At 54.1% G+C, this 22,584-nt stretch overlaps 1 protein-coding gene across 1 annotated transcript in view; it reads right to left on the minus strand.

Moving 5' to 3' along the window:
• Positions 1 to 22,584, minus strand: part of LOC120393024 (nck-associated protein 1-like) — a 46,497-nt gene that overhangs the window by 18,232 nt on the left and 5,681 nt on the right. The window lies entirely within an intron of this gene.

Consider the following 22,584-nt stretch of genomic DNA (forward strand, 5'->3'; position numbering starts at 1 on the left):
GCAGTGGGGACTCCCCAGCCCAGCACCCCCCAGGCTGCTCTTTGCACACAGCCTTGCTGGCTGTTGGTATTGGGTGACATTCCTGGGGGAACAGCAGCCCTCACAGGGTGGGACGGTGCTCGGTGCATTACGGGCCCACCGGAGATCGGGGCCCCAGGTGCTGCATGGACACAGAGCACACTATCTCTGTATTACCAGGATGCAAAAATACAGGGTCTAACTTATAAAAACTGGAGAGACTTCCCCTCCCTCCTCCTCAGAATAATCAAAGTAACAGCAAACAGAAATAAAGATATTTCTCAGCAAACACACAATTGCAAATATAGAAAGCAACTCAAAAGACTAATCCGCCTTTTTAACTAATACTCACTATACTGGATAGTAGGAAATACTCCAGGAGAACTTGGAGACATGTCTGGCCTCTCTTAGATCCAAAGAGAGCACACACACTCAAACAAAGAACACAGACAAAGCCTTCCCTCCACAGAGATTTGAAATTATCCTGTCCCTTGATTGGTCCTCTGGTCAGGTGTTCATCAGGTTACTGAGCTTGTTAACCCTTTACAGGTAAAAGAGACCTTAACCCTTACTATCTGTTTATGACACCCCTACATGCAGCTTCCATTGATACAAGCACTGACGTGTAGGGACGTCAATTGGAAGACTATGGCTCTTTGTTTTGAGTCTGATTACTGACATTGGCATCATCCAAAAACAACTACTCTAGAATGTCAAGCTGACAGTATGACACAAGCTTATGACTCACAGGCACTTGGGAAAGGGCATCATTTGGTTTTACACAGGAGTATTCCTTCCCTGCTTTGACCTATGGGGTGAGATCCAGGATTTGGAAGAAATAATGCAGGTTGCTTTTAGAGAATGCGAGAAACATGATCATTTTATTAATTAAAAAAACCCGGTTGGCTATATTCAGTGCCACTGCCAGTCTACACACGCAGAAATCAACCCAAAATAATTGGCTTATGAAAATTACCAGGCACACCTCATTTAACAGGTTCGCTCATTTGCAAGCGATCACAAAGGTTTGCTAAAAGTTAAAACCTGGGGAGTAGCATTCCAAATGAATAGGAATAAGGGATGACTCTGGGAAATCCTAGGGGTAGATGTGCTAACATTTCTGCCAGCAGGAATGTCATCACAATGGCCAGAAACAGAGGGCTAGAACCGGAGTTCTTTCAAACCAGTCTTCATGGCAGCTGTGGCATCACTCACACAGGAAGAGAAAATGAGAGGTCTGATGCTCAGGCTCTTAAGGATGTTGTCATTATCGCTAACGTAATACTAATTATGACTTTAAACAAGGGATACAATTTCCCCTTCTGGAATCTTACAAAAGAAATACGGGGATTTTTTGTTTGTTTTTGTTTGGGTAATTAGCCATTGCAATTCACTATAGCTAGACTCAATGAGGTATATCAACTCCAATTTTATGGTTCTTATGATGTAAAACATCTTCCCCTTTTATTTGTCATTTATTTCAAAGGATGCCATTGTAATAGAGGATCTAGACAGAAGCCCAGTGGTTATATATCACAAGGCTATTGTCCTAATTTCTGTTTTCCAGAACAAAGACTTCTTTGTATCTAGATCTGCTGGACCAAATTAATACCGCCTATGAGATCAGGAAAAAAATACACACACCCTCACACATTTTTCTGTTTGTTCAACTGCAGAATTAATTAGGAGTAACCTCACTCCCATCTGGCACTCCAAGCAAGCTGTCCTCATGTTCTAAATGGATAAAGACATTTCTCCATTTGCTGTCCTCAAAGGTGACATGCAAATTAAAAAATTGGGCTTATGCTTTTATTGTTTTGATGAAGACTTGAAAGGTAGGTTTTGAAGAGAATTGTACCTGTTTTGACAACAATAAACCTTGCTCATCTGCCTCGGAAAACTCCGAGGACTGGAGAACTAGCAAAATGACACTAGGCTAGAGAGGGAAATGTGAGAGGGGGTTGTAGTGAGAATGACTAAAGCTTTGTTTGTATAACATATTTAACGTCAATGACAAATCAGCATTTTGGATAAAAGATGGGCTTGTGAAAACATTTAGCACATCTCCACTCCTTCAATTAAAGGGCTTGGTCTAACATGTTTATTGTCAGGTCATTCAGCAAGTCCTCCAGAGAGATTAGACTTGACGTTCCTGATATTTCTAAGGTTAAAAAAAAAAGCAAAAATTAAAACCCCCCATCGACAAATAATAAACATAAAAGGGCACAAGCCCAAGTTAAAAACCAAAACAATGGAAAGGCTCCAGCCTTCTATCCCAGAGGGCTGCATTTCAGTGGTGGGTGACAATCCCTGTATTTCTATGGTTTATTCTGTAAAGACTGTAAAAGGCTAAATGATTATTGCAAAAGTAATTAAATATCAGGAACTAGGTTTACCCTAAACCTGTAAATACTGCTTAGTGCTAGAGGGCACAAAAGTCAATTTCACTCTTTCACTAGTCCCAGTAGTTATCTACATGCAAAGCTCTTAGTGGTTTTGCATTCATTTATGCTGCCGGAATCCCCAGGGTATCTCAGCCACCTGTGCTAACTTGGAATGCAGGCGACTCTACTCTCCCCTACCCCAGGCTAAACAGACAAGCCAAGAGCCTCTGAACTCTTCACCTGCATCTCCGCTGTAGTTTGGTTTTCCCTGCTCAGTAAATACAGCACCAGGGCCGCCCAGAGGGGGGGGCAAGAGGGGCAATTTGCCCCAGGCCCCGGGCCCTGCAGGGGCCCCCACGAGAGTTTTTCGGGGCCCCTGGAGCAGGATCCTTCACTCGCTCCGGGGGCCCCGGAAAACTCTCGCGGGGCCCGGGCCCCCGGAGCTTCTTCGCTCCCAGTCTTCGCTGGCCGGGGGTCCTTCCTCTCCGGGGTCTTCGGCGGTGGGGGGCCCCGCTTCGGCAGCAAGTCGGCGGCGGGGGGTCCTTCTGTTCCAGGACCCGCCGCCGAAGTGCCCCGAAGACCCGCGGTGGGGGCTGCACTTCGGCGGCGGGTCCCGCTTCGGCGGTAATTCGGCGGCGGGGGGTCCCGGAACGGAAGGACCCCCCGCCGCCGACTTACCACCGAAGCGGGGCCCCCCGCCGCCGAAGACCCCGGGCCCCCGGAATCCTCTGGGCGGCCCTGTACAGCACCACAGCTACACTTCACCTGACTTCACTTTCCCAAAGGGAAGCTGTGTAAATTAATGGCTATATCACTAGACTAGGCATTAGGAGACTTGGGTTCTGTTCCTGGCTCTGCCACTGGTTTGCTGGGAACTTGGGGAAAGTCAGTTCTCCTCCCTGCATCTCAGTTTCCCTCTTTAGCAAAGCAGTTAGAGATCCACTGCTGAAAAGCATTGTATAACAGCTAGGTGGCATTTGATATTATTAAAGCTCCTCCTGGCTAAAGCCAGTGAACTGCAGAAGTTCTGCAGTACTGAATGATTTCCCAGAAATGGAGCAAACTCCTCTCCCAGCCCAGGAATCAGCAACTGATGCCACTTCCCTTAGAAGCATGCAATCTAGATAGAATCCACTTCATTAGTAACAGAGATCTCCAAGTGGCACCATTTCAAAAGGTGACCCACTGATGTGTAGAAACATCCATGGGCACAATTATTTCTGACTTGGTCCACCAAAGCCAGAATCACAGCCGGGAGCATACATGGAGCCCTCTGCCATTCCATATTAAGTAACAATAAGGTTAGGATCAATATTGCTATTGACTGGTGTTAGTGGTTGGATTCTCTGGATTGTGCAAATAGCTTTGTGTTCCTCAGAATTCCCAACTCCTGAAAAGTTGCAACATTGAGGTTTTTGGGAGTGGGAGAGGTGTGGTGTGGTGTGGTGTGGTGTGGAGGGCAGGGGAAATGCTTGAAATAGATCTCGGATGACAGACTCTGAAGATCTGGACACCACACGGAAAGGGCTCTTACCACTTTTATCTTGCCAAAAAACAGACACCCAAACAAGCAAACACACACAGTACCTTCAGAGAACTAGTACAGGCGCATAGGCGGCAGGTTTGTATAATTTTTGGTGGGGCCCAAAATGGTGGTGCCCCCCCCCCCCCCGCTCCCGCCCTGTAAGCCGATATAAAATGAAGCTACAACGCGTCAGCGCCACAAGATCACAAGGGTCAATTAAAAGTGGAAAGTCAGAAGCAGCACTTGCCTACTTCAATATACAGTATTATATTTTGTTGCACCTGTGGTGATGAAGTGGGAATGTTCTTAATATTTTCTCTGAATACTGTGTGGGTGCTTCAGTTTCCCCTGCAAGATGCCAACTGAAGGTGTTGGGGACAAAGAGATCAGGTAGCCTCCTTGTCACACTCACACGCACTCGCACACTCACACACACTCACACTCACACACACACTCTCACACACTCACACACACTCACACACTCTCACACACTCTCACACGCACACACACACTCTCTCACACACTCACACTCTCACACACTCTCATACACACACAAACACACACTCACACACTCACTTACACACTCACACTCACACTCACACATTGTGGATCGAAAACTAGGGGTTTTAAAAAGCAGAAAAAAATAACGGACAATGTCTGCTTTCCTTCAAAATTTGTTGTGGTTTTTTTGATCGAAAAGCTGAAATTAGTTTGCCAAAACCCGAACATGGTTTGGGGTTTCAGAAGTGTGTGGCCAAATATTTGCTGCTTGCTGTGTTTGAATGTTTAAAGAAACAATAAAAAAAATTCTGCTTAAAAAAAATCCGCAACTTTTGAACCACCTCAGCTTGCGACCAAACACCTGAGCCCATCCAGGCAGAGATTTTTCCAGGTTTCTGATACTCTGCTGGCTTCCGTGACTCATATCTGTCTCCATAACTTTGGCTTCATTTAGGTTAGAACATAAGAACAGCCATACTGGGTCAAACCAAAGGCCATCCTGCCCAGTATCCTGTCTACCGACAATGGCCAATGCCAAGTGCCCCAGAGGGAGTGAACCTATCAGGTAATGATCAAGTGATCTCACTCCTGCCATCCATCTCCACTCTCTGGCAAACAGAGGCTAGGGACACCATTCCTTACCCAGCCTGGCTAATAGCCATTAATGGACTTAACCTCCATGCAGTTATCTGTTTCCTAGAGACTGGCTCCATGGGGACCCTCACAAACTGTAGACGGTTACTGTGGGTTTGTCTTTAGTAAAGCTTATGTACATACTCCACGAACTGAGCATTTGAGCTTGTTCCAGAATCTGGGATGAGCCTATGTTGTCAAAACTGAAATGCTCAAAATAGCACATGCATGTGAATGGACACAGGGTGCTAAAATTAAATTACCCCAGGGGTTCTCAAACTGGAGGTCAGGACCCCTCAGGGGGTCACGAGATTATTACTGGGGGTCATGAGCTGTCAGCCTCCACCTCAAACCCTGCTTTGCCTCCAGCATTTATAATAGTGTTAAATATATAAAAAGGTGTTTTCAATTTATAGGGGGGGGGAGTCGCACTCAGAGGTTTGCTATGTGAAAGGGTCACCAGGACAAAAGTTTGAGAACCACTGAATTAACCCCTCTGAAGCCTCAGGGAATACAGGGAAGGAGGGGGGGTCCTAACCCTAACCCTAACCCTTGACTGCCCCCCCGTAACCTCCTATCCCTTCTCCAACCCTCCAGCCCCCTTACTGTGCCACTCAGACCAGCGTGTCTGGCTCCGCGCAGCGCCAGACACGCTGCTGCATACATGCTGCCGTGCTCCCCCCCACACACACACCCAGCACCTGCCTTCCAGATTTGAACACCTCAAAATTCAGGAGTGCTCAAGCTCAGTTTGGGCAGCTGCTACTTCATTCCCAAATCAATTATACTGATCCACTGTAACTTGCTGTAGAAAAAGTAGGATAAAATTGAGCAAGAAATGCTTCCCGTGGTTATTAGGACTGGAATTGCCATTTTCAACAGCCATTGCCTTTTGTTTGTTTGTTTGTTTAAAAGGAAGACAGTGATATTGCATTGGCAAATTCCCCATAGAAAGAAAGAGTGGAACAAAAGAATAATAAAGGCACCTCAACTTTTCCTCAATTATGTAGGACAGTCTTATAATATGCATCCAGATATCCTCCAACCACACAAGCTGAAAATTGTTCCACTTTACTGCAGCTCTGTAACCATATGGGAACCAGTCCTGTCAGTGTTTTGTGCACATCCAAAATTCCTGCTGAATGACCCGCCCTGGGAGCGAGTTACCACGTCTGCGGCAGAAGGAGGGTGCAGGTGTGGGGGGGGAGGAGAGCCCAGGGCTGGGGCGGCAGGAGGTGTGTGGGGGGGCACTGGTGGGGAAGGGGAAGCCCAGGCCTGGACCGGCAGTGGGGTGGGGAAAGGGTGGAGAGAGCCCAGGGCTGGGGCAGCAGGGGGGTGTGGAGAGGAGCCCAGGGCTGGGACAGGGGGGGCAGCCAAAATTTTTTTTGCTTGGGGCGACAAAAACGCTAGAGCCGGCCCTGACTGCTGCCTTGTGCATCTGCATTAAGAGACACTCTTTAGTGACACAGTCACATCAGCTCTACCCACAGGACCCTGTCCCAGTCAGGGCACTGGCTGGCCTTGCCCCGGGCCTGGATCCATTTTATGCGGGGAGAGAAGGCAGCTGTGGTAGGACCCTGCCTCATCTGTTGCAGAAGCTGGAAGATGCGGAGTGAATAGCAAGGAAGGTCTTATGGCTAATGGGGGGGACAAGGATTCCAGAACGCAGCTGAATGACAGGATCCCAGCACCCGCTTCCACTGGGGTGCTGGGACTGCGAGGGGCGACCTCAATCTCTGCATCGCCGTTTCCCAGCTGGGCAGTGGGGATACTACTCATCTCGTGGGGTGTTGGGAAGAGAAATTCATTCATATCCCAGAAGCCCTCCGGGATGAGTGCCACAGAAAAGTCAATGAGGACATTAATAACTCTGGGTTCGGACGGTGGCAGTGAATGGGGTCTGGGGCCACACACTGAATGAGGGTGACAAAAAGAAAGCTGGCATAACTGCTCATCCAGTGAATGCCATCTGTCCTGTGCACTGAATGAGGCAGGGGTCTTGTGAAAAGAATAGCTTTGGATGTCATGAAAGAGCGACTTATAATGCAGATACAGCAGAGGGCAGAGTTAAGGTTACCCAGGCAACCTTAATTCTTGCATTTCCCAACATTGTAGCCCTTTGATTTTGCCACCTTAATGTTCTTTTTGGATGAGATGTTGATATTTTTTGCTTCCTAAAAATGCCACCTGACTTCTTGTTTCTCTTCAGCAGGGATCTTGGGACAAAGGAAACTGAGTCGCTGGCATTTTTGGTAAACCCGTATTTCAAACAACACCACAACTGAAGCAGCTGATTTTCAATGCTCCCTCCCATCAGGAACAGATCTCACCCGACTTGGGATCGGATGGAGGCAGAGCAAAGGTGCCTTTCCAGAGACGCAAGCAACCAGGAGAAGACAGCGTCAGCAAAAAGGCAACACATTTCAAACTCATTGTTATTTATATCACAGCAGCACCTTGGGGATGGAGGCACAGCACAGACCTGGACCAAGATCAGGGCCTCACTGCGCCAGACGCTGCACAGACCCCCAGTGAGACAGACAGTCCTTGACAAATAATTTACACACAATGGATGGGAAGCTAAGGCACAGGGACTTGCACAAGGTTGCAAACGAGTCAGACGAGAACAGAGCCCAGGTATCCCGAGCCACCACCTCCAAGTGGCCTCTCCTGGAAGCAGCTCCATTTGATCAACCTGTGGAACTCCCTGCTGCAGGGTGTCACAGTGGGTTCAGAACGAAGGCTCACGTGGGAAGGGGAATGTGTCACCTGGCAGGGAGGTATGCGGGGGTCAGAGATATAAACCTGCTTCTGGGCAGGAGCCGAACACTGGGGTCAGGCAGTCGCTTCCCCTGGGCTGGTATTCCCCCCTCCACTGGACTAGCTGGTGCTAGTGGTGACGGGATGCCGGGGCAGATGGGCACACTGGGCTATGCCTGTGTTTCCACCACAGGAGTGGGAGCCCAAGCCCACTGAAGTCCTTCCAGCCACTGCTTCGGGCCCAGGGTCCGGCCCCAATTACCTGGCTCTGCCCAGAAATGTGCTGAAGTGTGGGGATCCCCTGTTCATGACCCCTGGGGATCCCCCCAGAAACGCAGCCCCCACAGGAAGCCCCGGTTCCATCCAACATCGTCACCCGGGATCTGATCTGGGTCAGACGGGCCACTGTTTGGGAGCAGGGCAGGACCCCCACCCCGGCCGGAAAGAGGCAGCTCCCCCATTTGGGGTCCATTTTCCCAGACTCCTCCACCATCTCCCCCCACCAGGCTCCTTCCCCCGGAGTGACGGCAAAGCTGCTTGGGCCCATCCTGGGGGGGGGAGGGGGGGCAGAAGCCTCTTCTGAGACAGACCCTGAGGTGGGGGGAGGGGACCCCTTGGCTTTACCGCCCCCAAACCTCGGCACGCGGCCCCCAGCCCAATACCCCCTAGAGCTGGCCTGGGGCCAGCACTGACGGCGAGGGGGAGAGCGCCCCCTACAGATGCTGCAGCCACAATGGCGGAGCCTGAGGCGCGGCGCATGGCTTGCATCTGTTACACCAGTGGGGCCCAACCTGGCCCCCTTTACATGGGCCAGGAATCCAGGCCCCCTTTGCAGGCCAGGAGCCTGGGGGCCCCTTGTGCACAGCTCCCAGACGCGCTCCTCCCCAGCTGCGCTGCTCCCCTGGCCCAAACCCCAGCAGCTTGGGAAGGACACTGAGTGACTGTCCCGTCCCCCCCAGCTCCAGAGCTGCAGGCCTGGCCCCCGAGGGGCTGAGTCATCACGCGGTGCCCCCAGGGGAGCTGGGCCATCACCCCAGCCGCCTCACCTGGCCACGGGACACCGCAGCATGAAACAGGAGCTGGGACGCCCTTGACTTGCGGCTCCCCCAGGGGAGGGATTGGAAGACAAGGAGGGGAGGGGAGTGGAGATCAGGCAGCGCTTGGCCCCCCCAGCCCGGTGTTAGGTTCTCTCGCCTCAGCACTTTCCCTCGGAGCGAAGGTCAGGCTGGAGAAGGGACCTGTCCCCTGCTCGGGGCGCCCGGGGCTGGGATGGAGGGGCTGCAGGTCGGGAGTGAGGAGCACTCTGTTCCCAGCCTGGGACTCCCCCCAACCCCTCCCCCAGCTCAGCCGCTGCTCCTCACTCCCGACCCGCAGCCCCTTCCCTTATCCCTGCGCTGCTGACGCACTTTCGTGCTGACCAGGCTCCTCCTCGCTGGGCTTTGCTCTGCTAATGCCCAGGGGCGGCTCCAGGCCCCAGCATGCCAAGCGCGTGCTGGGGGGCGGCAAGCCGCGGGGGGCGCTCTGCCGGCGCCGCCAGGGCGGCAGGCAGGCTGCCTTCGGCGGTTTGCCTGCGGAGGGTCCGCTGGTCCCGCGGCGTCGGAGGACGCCTGCAGGAGTTCCGCTGAAGCTGCGGGAGCAGCGGACCCTCCGCAGGCAAACCGCCGAAGGCAGCCTGCCTGCTGTGCTTGGGGCGGCAAAATCCCTAGAGCCGCCCCTGCTAATGCCCCTTGGTCCTGGCCTGTAATGACCCTGGCGCTCGCAGGCCTGGGCCTCGCAGCGGAGAGCAGCTCTGCCAGCCATGCCCCTTCGCTGGGGGGCTGGAGGAGGGCATGCGCTGCCCCACCCCCGCTCTGGGGAGCTGGCTCTGTGGGGTGAGTATCTGCGCTCGGCGCTGGGGTGTGGGCAAACCACGCTGCAGGCCCTGGCACGCACAGCACGTCGATGGCAGGTTGGGGAATGACCCCAGGAGTCCTGGCTCCCAGCCCCCTCCTGCTCTAGCCACTAGACCCCACTCCCCTCCCAGAGTAGGAGTAGAACCCAGGAGTCCTGGATCCTCAGCCAATGCTCAGTAACCTAGACTCCAGCTGTCTTAAAACCAAGACAGTGTTCAGATCCACTGTTGTTATGCACGTTATGGTTGCGTCTAGAAACCCCAGTGAAGATCAGGGCCCCATTGTGCCGGGCGCTGCACAGACCCTGACCAAGATCAGGGCCCCGTTGTGCCGGGTGCTGCAGACACAGAGTCAGAGGCAGCCCCTGCTCTGAAGAGCTCAGTCTGAATACACAAAGGAAGGTCTATTATCCCCATTTTACAGATGGGGAAACTGAGGCGCAGAGGTGACTTGACTCAGCCAAGGTCATCCTGAGGCAGGGCAGTGAAACCAGATCTCCCCCAGCCCCACACCTTAACCACAGGCCCCTCTTTCCTCTTGACCACATGCCATACTCCCTAGACTGCTCCGAGCAAAGGGAGAGTCTCGAGAAATCTTCCCAAGGAGGAGACCCCGTCGGGATCCTCTCGTGACCGGGATCCCTGCTCCCTTCTCCCGCTAGCACCGGCTCATTTGAGCTGGGGGAAGAGCCAATTAGTTTCCTTTCTGGTTTCCAAATGATTTTTCATCTCTATAATTAATGGGCTAGTCAGCGCTGAACTATGTGGCAGGAAAATTGCTAGTTAAGGGGATGGGGGTAATTTTCTCGATATGATAATGAAGGTTGCTTTCTTTCTTCTTTCCACCCTGCTTTTAAATAATGAATCTGGCATTAAGGGTGGGGGCAGGTGGCGAGGGCCTGGGAGGCCGGGATACCTGCTTTCAGCTCACAGGCCGGGGGGGCGGAAGGAAGAGGGTCTAATTAGCTCTGCCAATGCCAGGCTGCTCCCTGCTTGGGCTGTCAGCAAGCCTGGAACCCCAAAAGTGCCGCCAGTGTCACGCGGAAACAGATAGGTGCCTCCACCCAGCTGCAATAGTAGGCTCTTGTCCTGTTGTGCCAAGTGGCCACTAGAGGGGACTGAAGATTGACACTGGGCGAATGCCCATCCCCTTTGTGGCTGCAGTGGGCAGAGAACTCTGAGCTGCCCGTGGACAGATATGCTCTAGGCCAAGGGTGGAAATGGGGAGTTCAAAGATTGCCCAGATACCCTTAACTCTGCCCTTCCTCTGCACTGTCCTCATCCTGCTGGAAACCTAATGCCTGGAACCCCTGGGAACTACAAACCCCAGGATGCAACAGGGCTGAAACTGACATGATGAGACACAGAGATTCTCCCTCCATTCACAAAAGGAGACACCAGGGGTCAGTAGCCTGGGACTCAGGACACCTGTGTTCTATTTCCATCTCTGACCTGCTAGGTACCTTGGGAAATTCATTTCCCCTCTCTGTGCCTCAGTTTCACCTTCCACCACTTGTCTGGATAAATTCATGGTGGCTAAGTCCATAAATGGCTATTAGCCAGGATGGGTAAGAATGGTGTCCCTAGCCTCTGTTCGTCAGAGGATGGAGATGGATGGCAGGAGAGAGATCACTTGATCATTGCCTGTTAGGTTCACTCCCTCAGGGGCACCTGGCATTGGCCACTGTCAGTAGACAGATACTGGGCTAGATGGACCTTTGGTCTGACCCGGTACGGCCTTTCTTATGTTCTTATGTCTATTTAGACTGTCGGCTCTCTGGGGCAGGGTCTGTGCTCGGTCGGGGTCTGTGCAGAACCTGGCATAAGGGGGCCCCGATCTCAGCTGGGGTCTCTAGATGCTACCATAATACACCTAATGAATGTCCTGGGAAGTCACGAGGGGGGAACGTCTCCACTGCTCCTAGAAACACTGATGAAATGGGGAAAAACCCTGCAGATCTGGCTGGTTCCTTCCTAGCTCCTGATCCAGCGACAGGGCCCGGAACCCGCCCTGCCGTGGAGCGAACCTGCACCCAGGTGCCCGGCCAGGCCCATGGCAGGGCCCCGTGGCTGTGACACAGGAGGGCGTGGGCAGGTGAGCCATGCCCTGGGGCGGGGGCGTGACTGGATTGCGAACGGCCTGACTCGGAGACCCGCCGTCGTCAGCGCAGACGGGACGAGCGCCCCACGCCACCATCCCCAGCCACAGCAAAGGGAACCGAAGGAGGAGCTGGGGCTGAAATGATCACACAGGGGACGTGACAGCTTCCCAGAGTGAGGGCCCGGAAGCCCAACCCCCACGGAGCCCCTCGTGCCCCACCCCTTCTCTGGGCTGTTATTATTAGTGATTCTTTGTGCTGGGGCATGTCTAGGAGCCCCAGTCATGGGCCAAGACCCCACTGTGCCAGGCGCTGCACAAACCCCACCGAGATCAGGGCCCCCTTGTGCCAGGCGCTGCACAAACCCCACCGAGATCAGGGCCCCCTTGTGCCAGGCGCTGCCCAGACCCCGGCCGAGATCAGGGCCCCCCTTGTGCCAGGCGCTGCCCAGACCCCGGCCGAGATCAGGGCCCTGTTGTGCCAGGCGCTGCCCAGACCCCGACCGAGATCAGGGCCCCCCTTGTGCCAGGCGCTGCACAGACCCCGGCCGAGATCAGGGCCCTGTTGTGCCAGGCGCTGCACACACTAAGGCCATGTCTACACTAGCACTTATGTCAGCAAAACTTTTGTCGCTGAGGGGTGTGAAAAACACACACACACCCCCGACAGACATACGTTTTGCCGGCATAAGTGGTCGTTTCCACAGCACCATGTCGGCGGGAGATGCTCTCCCCCTGGCATAGCTACCGCCGCTCGTGGAGCTGGTTTTATGATGTCGCTGGGGGGAGCTCCCTCCCGCTGGCATAACGTGGCCACATCAGCGCTGTGATAGCCGGGCCGCTGGAAGCGAGAGTCCGTCCCCATCTCAACAGGCAAAGGAGGGATTAGTTTCCCCATTTATCAGATGGGGAAACCGAGGCACAGAGCGATGACGTGACCCAGCCAGGGTGGCGCAGATCTGGGACCTGCCCCCAAATCATCTGGATCCCAGTCCAGAGCCTATTCCCAAGCCCAGCCTTCCACTGCCAGCTTGCTCTGGGGGCACAAAGGAGCCATGGCTCTGAACAATGGTATCATGGCTACAGATACAGAACAGGGACAACTGCACCCCTTTGCCGGGGGGGGGGAGCACGGGGTAAAGGATCCTGGGGTGCCTCAACCATGGGGTTCCCAACCTGAGCTGTGACCCCCCCCCTTCCTGGGGCACTTTGTGCCTCCCCCTCCCCGTGTCTCTTCCTGGCTGGTACGCTCAGCCCCAGGGGGTTGGGCCCAGCTCATCCCTGCTCCAACCAACGTACCATGGGTCGGGCTTCCCGTGGACGTCAGCACCCTGAGAGATCAGGCCCAGGGGTCTCCAGCTGGGTGCCCCCTGCTCTGGGACACCCCCAGAATTCTGTGGCGGCTTTAGAAAAGCTCTAGAGCCCAGCACAGAACCTGCAGTCTGCCCCCTAGTGGCTGCTCCACAGAGAGGATAAAAGCCTACAGCTCCTACTGGCCGGTGGAGTTCCTCCTTTAGCTCAAGTGAGCTAGTAGGGGCCACGTGTTGGGGCTCTCAGCTGAGGGGTTTGGGGTGTGTTAGACACCAGTACCGCTCAGAGAGGAAGGGCTTTGGGGGAATTTGGTCTCTCACGTCAGCCTCAAACATGGTGGGAAAATTCCCAGGTTTCGCGTGGCATCTGGGTGTGGGAAGCTGGGGGGCAGCCATGTGGGGCCAGGGTCTGGGATTCAGTGGCAGAGGTGGCCTGCGGGGAATACACAGAGGGAGCTGGGCTGGCCGGCAGGACTCCTGGGTTCCATGCCCACCTCAGGGGAGGGGTCTAGTGGTTAGATCTGGATGGGCTTGGAGTCAGGAGCTGCCGGTTCTATCCCAATAGCGGATGTGAATGAAGCTGAGTGGGTCGTGGTGGTGGGAGGAGCCAGGACTCCTGGGTTCTGTCCCCGGCTCCGGGAGGGGAGTGGTGTTTAGTGGTTGGGGCTGGGGATCAAGACTCCTGGGTTCCCTCCCCAGCTGCACCTTGCTGCATGACCTTGGGCAAGTCACTGCTTCATCCCGTGCCTCAGTTTCCCTCCCCGTGCGACAGCATTGAGTCTGAGCTCGCAAGGATTGGCTCAGTCCTATCCGAGAAGCCTCCGATGGGCCACATGCCGCTAATTAACCATCGTTAATACACCCAGCCCCAGGCTGGCTTCTGCAGGGACTCCCCTCGCTTTTATCATCCTGCTTCACAGGCTTCCGTGCCACTCAATGACCCATGGAGTCTTAAAGGGCCAGCATCACACACAGGCCCAGCTGAATGGTGGAGGGGGGTTCGGGGGAGGACACCAGGATCTATGTGCGCTGGAGGCTGCATTTACGTTTGCTGCTGGCCTTAGCTTAACCCCTCCGAGCGCTGAGACAACGCAGGCCGTGGCTGCGAGGCTTAGTGGGCGGAGACGCTAGGCCATGAAACCCGGGGTTTATTCCTGGCTTGGCTGCTGCCTGGCTGGGTGACCTAGGGCAAGCCCCTCCCCTCTCTGTGCCTCAGTTTCTCCTCCCACCCTAGGTCTGTTCAGGCTGGCAGCTCTTTGAGGCCGGGACTCACTCGCTCAGTGTCTGTGCAGCACCTGGCACCCCGCTCTTGGCTGGCACCCCCCAATACACCTAATATTAAGATCTGAGCCCTGAACGCCAACCAGCACTCCCAGCGGGGTTCTACTGCTTCAGCTAAAGGAGGAACTCTGTTCACTGGCAGCAGCAGTAGGCTATTATCCTCTTATGTGAGTAGTAGGCTATTATCCTGGCTCGGGGGGGCTGAGAGTCAGGATGCCTGGGTTCTATCCCCAGCTCTGGGAGAGGAGTAGGGTCTAATGATTAGAGCAGGGGAGGGGGCGGGCTGGGAATCAGGACTCCTGGGTTTCTCCCCAGCTGTACCTCCACGTTTGGCATTGGGACAACACACCAGTGGCCAAAAGGAAGCTGGAATGAAGCTCCGCCAATCACAGCTGGCAGGTGAAAAATCCCAAGTGCGGAACGGGGATTTGAACCTTGAGTCTCCTAGTCCCTGAGCGTGTGAGTCGTCCTCGAGGGAGCGGCACTCCCAGAGCTCTGGCCCCACAGCCCTCACCCCTAGAGGGCGCTGCTGGGCCCAGGCACGAGCGGCCGAATCCAGCGCGGTGCCCGGGGCGGGGGTTGGGTTTGCTGGGGCGGAAATTCGATTAGGGCATTTTCCAAACTCTCACGGCCCCTGCGGACTCCGACCAAATTGAGCAGGGACCGTGCTCCCTGGCCCGGCACCAGCCAATTATCTCCCTAATCAAGTCTGCGCTGGATTATCATATCAATTAGCCACCGCCTTGGACGGGGCTGCGAGACAGGTAGGGGTTGCCGCGGCTGGAGGGAGGGGGCGGGAGGGGTGTGTGGAGGAACTACAGAGGGGCAGGGGGGACGGGACAGGGGAACAGAGAGGGGGAGGGGAGGATGATTGAATTAGGAGCGGCGAGAGATGATGGAAGATGGCAGAGAGACAAGAATCATCTCAGCCGTTTCTCCAGTGCTGCTCATCTCAACCGCTAGACGTACGTAGCAGGGAGTGCCCCCGGCCTGCTCCCCGGCGAGCGTAACCCAGCCCTGGCTCCACTGCAGTCAATGGGCCAGATCCCCCGCAGGTGTAAAGTGGTGTCGCTCCACTGGAGTCGATGGGACCAGATCCCCAGCTGGGGGCCCGCTCCCAGGGCCTCTACTTCTGGGGTGACTCAGTGTCACAATCTGAACGTCGCCACCAGAATCTAGCCTTCACGGTTGACTCAAGAGACCTGAGGGTCACCAGTGTCAGCGCCTGCCTGAGTCTGCAGAGAGCCTGAAGCAGTTGCTGGGAGAAAGGCGACAGCCCCAGCCATCGTGGAGACCAGATGGGCCCGTTGCTCTGCTCCATGGGGCTGCAGGGGGCGGGGGGGAAGACAACAGGCATCTTGCCAGGGCCATGTGCTCAGAAAAAGAGGAGGGAGGGTCTCATGGTGCTAGGCTGGGACTCAGGACGTCTGGGTTCAGCTCCTGGGTCTGCCATTGACTCACTGAGTGACTTTGGACAGGAGGTTTCACTGCTCTGTGCCTCAGTTTCTCCACCTACAGAAGGGGGATAATCCTCCCTTTGTTTAAACTGGAATCTCTTTGGGTCAGGGAGGGACTGTCTCTCATTGTGTGTCCATGCAGCGCCCCGCCCAGCGGGGCCCTCAAGATCAGGCTCCGTGCAGAGCCTGGCAGCACAACGGGGCCCCGATCTCAGCTGGAACCTAAGTGCTGCAGAAATCTAAATAACACCCGGACGCTGTGCCAGTGGCAGGTTTCGAGGGGGTGGCACGGGGCGCTGATGGGGGTAGGAGCTCAGAAAGGCTCTGTTTCATCCCAAGTCAATGGGTCCAGATCCCCGGCTGGGGTCACAGAATCATAGAATATCAGGGTTGGAAGGGACCTTAGGAGATCATCTAGTCCAACCCCCTGCTCAAAGCAGGACCAATCCCCAGGCAGATTTTTGCCCCAGATCCCTAACTGGCCCCCTCACAGATTGAGCTCACAACCCTGGGTTTAGCAGGCCAATGCTCAAACTGCTGAGCTATCCCTGCCCCCTGTTGGAGTCAATGGGGCAGATCCCTTGCTGGGGTAAACTGCTGGATCCTGCTCTCTGACAGAGCCCCTTGTGTCCGGGAGATCCGCTCCCGAGCTCGGATCCACCTCGTCCTGGCCACCGGCGTTATCGGGGGGAGAGTGTGAGACCTGAGGGCAGCAGATTATGGGCACCAGAGGAGAGATGGGGGGACCCCTATCAGCAAATGTGGGGTGAAGCCCCCCATTTCCCTCTCTCCCTGATGTAATAGGATGACCCCCACCTTGCTCCACCCACTGCCCCGATGTAGACAATGCCCACCCCCAACAGAACAGGGGGGTGGGTACTAGGGTGACCAGATGTCCGATTTTATAGGGACAGTCCTGATATTTGGGGCTTTGTCTTATATAGGTGCTTATTACCCCCCACTCCCACCCCGATTTTTCACCCTTGCTGTCTGGGCACCTAGCTGGGTACAGCAATTGATGGGGGTATATGAGGATGGATGGGTGGGTGGGTGGATACAGAGATGGGGTGAGGTGGGGGATGGGTGGATGGATAGATTCAGAAATAGGGTGAGGTGGGGGATGGATAGATACAGAGATGGGATGGGATGGGGGATGGGTGGGTGGCTAGATAAGAGATCGAGGAGTGTGGGGGGGATAGGGGTTGGACAGATACAAAGATGAGTTGGGGTGGGGGATGGGTGGGTGGCTAGATGCAGAGATTGAGGGGTGTGGGGGCATGGGTAGACGGATAGATACAGAGATTGAGGGTGTGTGGGGGGATTAGGGGGATGGATAGATACAGAGATCGAAGGGTGTGGGGGGTATAGGGGGTGGACAGAGACAGGGTGGGGTGGGGATGGGTGGGTAGATAGATACAGAGATCGAGGGTGTGGGGGGGGATGGGGAAGGGACAGATACAGATATCGAGGGGTGTGTGGGGGGAATGGGAGGATGGATAGATACCGAAATCGAGGGGTGTGGGGGGAATGGGAGGATGGATAGATACAGAGATCGAGGGGGGGCCATGGCATTGGCAGAGGTGCTGAGAGCTATTGTAAACCCTGTACACTATGGAAAGCACTTCAAGCCAAGAGGCACTGCCACCCCCAACCCCCCTAGCTTCAGCCCCTCCCCCACCCAGGGGTGACGGGGCGAGCGAGCCGATAACATGGCGATGGGGAGATCAGTGGAGAGGCAGAGCCCAGCAATTCTCTCCCATCCCTAATTTCTGTCTCTCTCCCATGGTCTGATGCTATATCCCCCGCCCCCCCCCACAGGCGCCCCACCCCGATGTGGTTCCAAACCTGTGATTCCCCGGGCACATCTGCCAGGGCAGAGAGCTCACCCCCACCCGCCCCGGAGATGTGCGTGCATGAGCAGATGAGGTGGCCTTAATGCATTCAGTGCTACCGCAGAAGGCCCACTGGGAAATACCCCCCCATGTCGCTCGCCGTGCGCCGGAGCTGGGCGCCAGGCAGGTAGTGCAGCTCCAGAAACCGGTGGCAGACGCCCCCGCTCTGTCGCCGGCTAAATAACAATGAAAAGCAGGGAGGAGCAGATCAGCCCCCGGGCTCCAGAATTGGGGCTAAAAATCGCCACCTCTGCCAACCACACCCCAAAATCTCTTCCCTCCTGGCCCTGTCTGTCTGCAGAACCACCCCTGGATGGCAGCCGCTGGGGGGGGGGGGCGGAGAAAAGCATCAAACGTCACCCCCGGAAATGAAGACTCGAGGTGTTGGGGTGGGGTGGGGGTTGGTAACCAGCTGGGATCCCTCCGCTCCCCGTCCTCCGGGGTGCTAACAGCCTGCTCCGACTGTGGCATGACCCCACCCCGGCGTGCGGGGCATCGGGGCTGGCTTCCCAGTGCAGCCGGTTCAGGGCCGGGGCAGAAGGCGGCTGAGACGAGGGTGAGGGCTCTCAGCTCCTGGGTTTTTTTTCCTTTCTGTGGTGTCTGTTTTGGGCGTTCCCGGGGGTGGGGGCAGCTTCACCACAACAGGCCGTGGGCACAGGGCGCAGGCTCTGGCCGGAGGACAGCCCCCGGCCTGGGCGGATGCAGCGCGAAAAGCAGATGCTCTGGCCATGTGAACCCGGGTGTGGCGGCTGATTGACACCAGCTGGGGGTCTGGCCCACTTGTCTGCTACTCCAAAGCCTGCCCCACGGGAGCCCCCCTCCCCAGGCATCAGGCCGTACAGTTGGACATGGATTGTGACGACAACACCCAGTGCATTTTATAAGGGGATGAAATTCTCAAGGCCTCGGCAAACCCAACTCCTAGATTTCCAGCCAGTCTGACCTCTTGACCTCTTCCAGCCAGAGAATCCCCCCAGGAGCCCAGGAACTTGGAGGGGGGCGGCCTGTGGAACTCACTGCCACCAGAACACCGCGCTCCGGGACAATTATACAGAACAGGAGACTCTCCAGGGGTATAATAATGAGGATTAAAATAGAACCAAGCTACTGGGCAGGGATCTGAGCCTTGAGCCAACTGCTACCTACTACCCGGGGAAATATTCCCTGGGGGCAGGCGGTCCTAGAATCGCCCTACTAGGGGGTCTCCTTATGGCCACCATCGCAGATGGGATACCGGGCTAGGTGGGCCCCTGACCTAAAGCAGGCTGGTGATTCCTGCATGTGAACTGGCACCAGACAACCAAGCTTCCTTTCTCTTGTTCAATTAACCCATTGGGCACTGGAGGGCTCCCCCCTTTCCCAGCTCCCACTGGAAATTCAGCCCCCTAAATCCCCCTGCAGGGAGGGAGGTGGCGATGTTTGCCCAACTCCGAGTGCCACCTTATGTGGCTCGGTGGGCTGCTCTGCAAGCGTCCGGCATTGAACACAGCCCTATCGAGATGCCCAAGCTAAATGGCGGAGTTGCCCTTCACTGCAGCAGTAGTAGGGCTTTTATCTTCTGCTTCATTTACACTTTGCCACCACAGCTGGAATTATTATTATTACAGCAGCTCCTAGAGCAGGGTCTGCAACCCGCGGCTCTGGAGCCGCATGCGGCTCTTCAGCCTCCTTATTGTGGCTCCTTTCGGCCTTGACAAAAGAAAAAAAAAAGAAAAAAAAAGAACAGTTATTTATTAATTAAATTTTTATTTATATATTATTTTATTTTTGTTTATTTTGTTGCACAGTTATCTTGGAGTTCGAGGTGATACTTTAACATCGAATTTTTAAAAAGTTTTATAATTTGTCAATTAAAATATGCGTCACATCCACATCTATAGCCCTCGCCTTTACCTGCAGGCGGCTTCTTGAGTGTGCGACCCCCGCGGTAAGCTAACCATGAATACATCCCAAAAAAGAAAAATCTCAGAAGAAAATAGAGAGTTTAATTCTGCATGGACAGATTCCTTTGCCTTCACTGCCAACGACGCTGGCTTACCTGTGTGCTTGATATGTGGCGAGAAATTAGCAAACAACAAAAAATGTAACGTTGAAAGACATTTTCAAAACAAGCACTCAGCATTTTCTGAAAAGTACCCAACTGAAGATGGGCAAAAGAGAGCGATTTCGGAACTACTACGGAAAGTTGAGCAGAGCAAACATACTTTCAAGAAGTGGATCAACTCTCCAAACTCAACTACAGCTGCTAGTTTTGTGGCAGCTCATGAAATCGTAAGGAGGGGGAAGCCGTTCACAGACGGAGAATACATGAAAGAATCGTTCATAAAAATATCAGAGCATCTATTCTCCGAATTCAAAAACAAACAGGAAATTATTCAGAAAATTAAAGAAATGCCTCTCTCTGCAAAGACCGTCAAGGACAGGACCATTAAAATGGCAACAAACATCACCAGTAAGCAAATTGATGACATCAATTCAGCTCAAGCATATTCAATTGCCTGTGATGAGTCAAGTGATGTAAACGATATTGAGCAGACAGCACTGTTATGCAGATATGTGAACTCTGATGGGAAGAACTGATTGAACTCATACCGCTAAAGGGCCAAACGCGGGGACAGGACATTTGTGAGGCTGTTTTGAGTTGTCTAAAAGCCAAAGGAATAAACACCACTCACCTGGTGTCAGTGTCTACTGATGGTGCACCCAGTATGAGAGGAGCACAGAAGGGCTTTGTGAATTTACTTCAAAAGTCGCTGGATCAAGAGCTGATGATGTTTCACTGCATCTTGCACCAAGAAGCACTGTGCGCTCAAACATTCCCCCCTGAATGTGTGGAAGTGATGAACCTCGTTATTAAGATAGTGAACAAAATAATTGCAAACGGGTTAAACCACCGACAGTTTTGTTCATGGTTAGATGAAGTCAAGAGCGCATATTTGGATCTCCTGCTGCACAACAGAGTTCGGTGGCTGTCAAGGGGAGACGTGCTGAAACGCTTCGCTGCTTGTCTGGAACATGTGAAAACCTTCTTGGAAAGCAAAGGCCTCAGCTATCCCGAACTGGGAGACCTCAATTGGCTGGAAAAGTTTTATTTCATGGTGGATATGACAAGTCACTTAAACACGCTGAATAAAAATCTCCAGGGAAAGGGAAGCACGGCCCTGCAGTTGCTGGAGCATGTTCTGGCGTCTGAGCGCAAGATGACAGTGTTTGCCAGAGATGTACAGAGAGGTACGCTCTCTCACTTCCCCTCCCTGAGAGAGTTCAAAGAAGAGAACAAGCACATAAATTGTGATTATTTACACCGTGCAATTATGGCAATGCAAGCTGCATTTGGAGAAAGATTCAGCAAGTTCAGAAAGGAAAAAAACACTCTGTCCTTCCCTGTCACACCGCTGGACATCGACCCATCCCTGCTGAACATATCCGCATTCACAGGGATAAGTCAGCCCGATCTTGAAATTGAACTGGCCGACATAGCGGATAAAGACTTATGGGTGTCCAAGTTCAAAAGCCTGACAGCGGATCTCGAAGAAGTCGCCCATCAGAAGGCCACTCGCTAAAGAGCACAAATGGAATGAAACCCAAAGAGGATGAGAGCACACTGAAATGGACTTGTCAAAAAACGTTCCTAATTTTATGTTTACTTTTTTAAAACTGCTAAGCTGCAACTATATGTTTTTTTATATTAAAGTGGGCTACATTTTATTTTAATTTTACACAAATACGGGAAGGACTCAAAAAGGCCTGCATAGTTCAGTGTTTAATTTATTTCAAAGTAGGCCTACACATGCACACTGCACTTCTGTTTGTTGTATTCTGTTGTTGTAACAGGTAAAATTAAAAAAAGATTACAACTTTTGAAAGTTTATAAGCAGTGTTATGTTTTGCTGCTCCAGACTATTTTTCTTTAGTGGAAGAGGGGCAAAATGGCTCTTTTGATAGTAAAGGTTGCCGACCCTGTCCTAGAGAGACCAAGATCAGGGCCCCTGTTGTGCGGGTGCTGCACAGACGCAGAGTGAAAGACAGGCCCTGCCTCAAAGAGCTCACAGTCCACGAGGAAACTGAGGCATGGAGGATGGATGTGATTGGTAGGAGGCGGCAGCAAGGCACATGCACTGCCTACTTCAACCCACAGGAGTGTGTGTGTGGGGGGGTGTTTTCACCTCCCTCCTCAGCCAGAGGACAGTTCCCAAGAGGAGGAGCCAATCTTAGCCCCGCCCATGAAAGCAAGACCCTGTCCCTTAAGGACCTGACGGGGGTGTAGTGTAACCCTCCACGGCTGAGTCCAGACTGGGATTTAGGGGAGCCCCCTAATGGCGACACCAGACCGCACAGGCTGGGCAGCCAGAGGGGCCCACAGGGTCTGTCTGTGTCCAGCAGCCTCATCAGTGACTGACCCAGCCGTGCCCTGGCTATGCCACTAGTGGGAGCAGGAGGCTTTGGTACCTCGAGCTGTGCAGTGGGCCCCTGCTACGAGAGGCCACAGCTCGTGGTGCCAAGGGAAAGTGACCCGGCGGGAGGGGCGTGCGATGGCTGCCACAGGGCACCTGGCACAGGGGGGTCCCAGCTACACTCGCAGGCAGCGCCAGGTGGGGATTAGCAGAGATTGGCCCTCACAGCTGAGTCACTCGGTGCAGGGAGAGTTCTAAACACTGAGGGGCTGGGGGGGGGGCATCTGTGAAGGGGAAGGAAGTTTGGGGGGTGTATTCAAAGGGGGAGGCAGAAGGCATGCGCCAGTTGCATTCCCTTCCTCTGCTTTTCCCGGGGGAAGTGCAGCCCTTTGGTTGGCAACCATGTGAGTTTGCTGGGGTGGCCTCGGAAGAGCCAGGAA

This window comes from Mauremys reevesii, unplaced genomic scaffold, assembly GCF_016161935.1.
Source record: "Mauremys reevesii isolate NIE-2019 unplaced genomic scaffold, ASM1616193v1 Contig138, whole genome shotgun sequence".
NCBI lineage: Eukaryota > Metazoa > Chordata > Testudines > Geoemydidae > Mauremys > Mauremys reevesii.